Below are 3,634 nucleotides of genomic sequence, written 5' to 3'. Positions count from 1 at the left end.
GAGGTAGACGTGCTCTCCCTGGCGAGGGGGGGACTTAGTGCACTGAGCCGTGCGGCGGCAGGTAGACGTGCTCTCCTTCCCAGGAGGTAGACGTGCTCTCCTTCCCGAGGAGGTAGACGTGCTCTCCTTCCCAGGAGGTAGACGTGCTCTCCTTCCCAGGTGGTAGACGTGCTCTCCCTCGGTGAGTAGACGTGCTCTCCCTGAGCTGGCAGGTAGACGTGCTCTCCATGGCGAGGGGGGACTTAGTGCACTGAGCCGTGCGGCAGGAGGTAGACGTGCTCCCCGCGGCCGGGCGGGCACTTAGCGCGCGGAGGCTGGAACCGCGGGGTAGACGTGGTCCCCGGGACGAGGGCCGCCTGGTATCGCCCGCCCGGCCCCCAACCCCCCCCCCCCGCGGCGGCGTAAATGAAGAGAGGCAGTCGGCATGAAACCTTCTTTTATTAAGTGTTGTTTTCATCGAGCGTCTTTCATTAAAGGTTGTGTTCTGAAGCAGTCTTTTCTTCAACAGCGCTGTTCTCCGGGGAGAAGGTCTGCCGGCATCTCTAGAAATCTCCCCCCGCCCCTGACCGCCTCCCCCCCCCGCCCCCGTTGCCGGTTTGCGCGGCGCCCCCCCTCCCGACGTTGCCTCTTGCCGCTACCCCCGCCCCCCCCCCGCTGCCGGTTTGCGCGGAGCCCCCCCTCCCGACGTTGCCTCTTGCCGCTACCCCCGCCCCCCCCCCGCTGCCGGTTTGCGCGGAGCTCCCCCTTCCCGCCGTTGCCTCTTGCCGCTACCCCCCGCCCCCCCCCCGCTGCCGGTTTGCGCGGAGCCCCCCCTTCCCGCCGTTGCCTCTTGCCGCTACCCCCCGCCCCCCCCCCGCTGCCGGTTTGCGCGGAGCCCCCCCTTCCCGCCGTTGCCTCTTGCCGCTACCCCCGCCCCCCCCCCGCTGCCGGTTTGCGCGGAGGCCCCCCTTCCCGCCGTTGCCTCTTGCCGCTACCCCCCGCCCCCCCCCCGCTGCCGGTTTGCGCGGAGGCCCCCCTTCCCGCCGTTGCCTCTTGCCGTTACCCCCCGCCCCCCCCCCGCTGCCGGTTTGCGCGGAGCGCCCCCGCCTGCCGTTGCCTCTCGCCGCGGCCACCACCGCCCCCTCCACACCCCCGGGCCCCCGTTACCGGTTTGCGCGGAGCCCCCCCTCCCGACGTTGCCTCTTGCCGCTGCTGCCACCCCCAGCTCCCCACACCCCCCGGCTCCCGTTAGCGGTTTGCGCGGAGCCCCCCCTTCCCGCCGTTGCCTCTTGCCGCTACCCCCGCCCCCCCCCCCCCGCTGCCGGTTTGCGCGGAGCCCCCCCTTCCCCCCTTCGCGGGCTGCCGCTTCCCTCCCGGGCTGCCCGGCTGCTCTCTAACCCCTGCGACCGAGGCGGCGCTGTTAGGGCGGCCGTGCCGGTGCCCCTTGCCGCAGCTAGCCTCTCGCCGCTGCCCCTCCCGTCCGTCGTCCCCCGTCCCCAAAAACTTGCTGCTCTCCACGCTGGAGCCTGCACGGGGGAGGTTGCGCTCCGCTCCTCCGGCCCTAAAGCCGCCCTCGCCCGCCCCCCCGGCTTGCCGCTTGGCTCGGCTGCCCGCCCGCCCGCTAATCCCCCCAACGCCCCCACCCCAAAAACACCCCAGCCCTACCGCATGCCGCTCCCCCTCTCCCCGCTCTCGCTGACCGCTGCCACCCCCCCCCCCACCCCTCTCCCCCGAAACAAACCCCCCAGCCCTACCGCATGCCGCTCCCCCTCTCTCCCTAGCCTGCCCCCCCCCGCCGTCGCTTGCTGCCGCCGCCGCCGCCGCCGCCGCCGCCGCCGCCGCCGCCGCCGGGACCCGCCTCGGTCTGGTGGCGCGCGCTCGGAGATCCCCGGCTACCCGTCCGTCCGTCCCTCCCTCCCTCCCGCCCCGCCCCGGGGGAGGGCCCGGGGCAGCGCGGGCAGGCGGGGAGCAAAAAAAGGCGCGGGCGCCAAAAAACGTCGGGGTCCCGGGGTGGCGGAGGGGGGCGGCGGCGGCGGCGGGTACACGGCGCCGGGTCCAGGGCGCCGGGTCCAGCCCGTCCCGGGGCGGGGACAGGTGGTGTCGTCCGTCCCCGCCCCCGTAACCTGCTCTGAAGCATCCGCTTCCCGCCGCGGTTCGCCCTCCACCCCCCCGCCGCACACGCAGCTGCCGCTTCCCGCCGCCTCTGCCCCCCGCCCCGGGATCAACCACCCGCCGGGTCCAGCCGGTCCCGGTCCCGGGAACCTGCTCCCGGGGCCAGCCGGAGCCACGCCCCCCTCCTCTGACGCTTCCAGCTGCCGCCTCCCCTCCCACCCCCCAAACTCACACTGGCCCTCGCCGGCCCGCCCACCCGCCTACCTGCTTGCCCGCCGCCGCTGGGTGGCGTGCCGGACACTCTCGCACACAGGTACACAGACAGGGACACAGGGACACAGGCACTCAGGCACACAGGGACACAGGGACACAGGGACACAAGGACACAGGGACACAGGCACTCAGGCACTCAGGCACTCAGGGACACAGGGACACAGGGACACAGGCACTCAGGCACTCAGGGACACAGGGACACAGGGACACAGGGACACAGGCACTCAGGCACTCAGGGACACAGGGACACAGGGACACAGGGACACAGGCACTCAGGCACACAGGGACACAGGTGGCGGGCCGGAGGCCTCTCTCCACTGTGTGGCAGGGGTCCAAGAGCCACCCCAGCCCAACCCAGAGGGTCTTTTGCACCTCTCTAGAGGCCACCCAGAGACCCCAGGCCGCAGCAGAAGCCTCCCCCGCATGCTCTGCAGGCTTCCGACCCACCCCAGGCCGCACCAGAAGCCTCCACCGCAAGCTCTGCAGGCTTCCGACCCACCCCAGGCCGCAGCAGAAGCCTCTCCCGCACGCTCTGCAGGCTTCCGACCCACCCCAGGCCGCAGCAGAAGCCTCTCCCGCACGCTCTGCAGGCTTCTCAGCCACCCCAGGCCGCAGCAGAAGCCTCTCCCGCACGCTCTGCAGGCTTCTCAGACACCCCAGGCCGCACCAGAAGCCTCTCCCGCACGCTCTGCAGGCTTCTCAGCCACCCCAGGCCGCACCAGAAGCCTCCCCCGCACGCTCTGCAGGCTTCTCAGCCACCCCAGGCCGCACCAGAAGCCTCTCCCGCACGCTCTGCAGGCTTCTCAGCCACCCCAGGCCGCACCAGAAGCCTCCCCCGCACGCTCTGCAGGCTTCTCAGCCACCCCAGGCCGCACCAGAAGCCTCTCCCGCACGCTCTTCAGGCTTCTCAGCCACCCCAGGCCGCACCAGAAGCCTCTCCCGCACGCTCTGCAGGCTTCCGACCCACCCCAGGCCGCAGCAGAAGCCTCTCCCGCACGCTCTGCAGGCTTCTCAGCCACCCCAGGCCGCAGCAGAAGCCTCTCCCGCACGCTCTGCAGGCTTCTCAGCCACCCCAGGCCGCAGCAGAAGCCTCTCCCGCACGCTCTGCAGGCTTCTCAGCCACCCCAGGCCGCACCAGAAGCCTCTCCCGCACGCTCTGCAGGCTTCTCAGCCACCCCAGGCCGCACCAGAAGCCTCCCCCGCACGCTCTTCAGGCTTCTCAGCCACCCCAGGCCGCACCAGAAGCCTCCCCCGCACGCTCTGCAGGCTT

This window comes from Melanerpes formicivorus, unplaced genomic scaffold (genome assembly GCF_026170545.1).
Source record: "Melanerpes formicivorus ecotype bairdi unplaced genomic scaffold, bMelFor1.0.p_v2 SCAF_274, whole genome shotgun sequence".
NCBI classification, from domain to species: domain Eukaryota; kingdom Metazoa; phylum Chordata; class Aves; order Piciformes; family Picidae; genus Melanerpes; species Melanerpes formicivorus.
Note: the sequence above shows the minus strand (reverse complement) of the source record.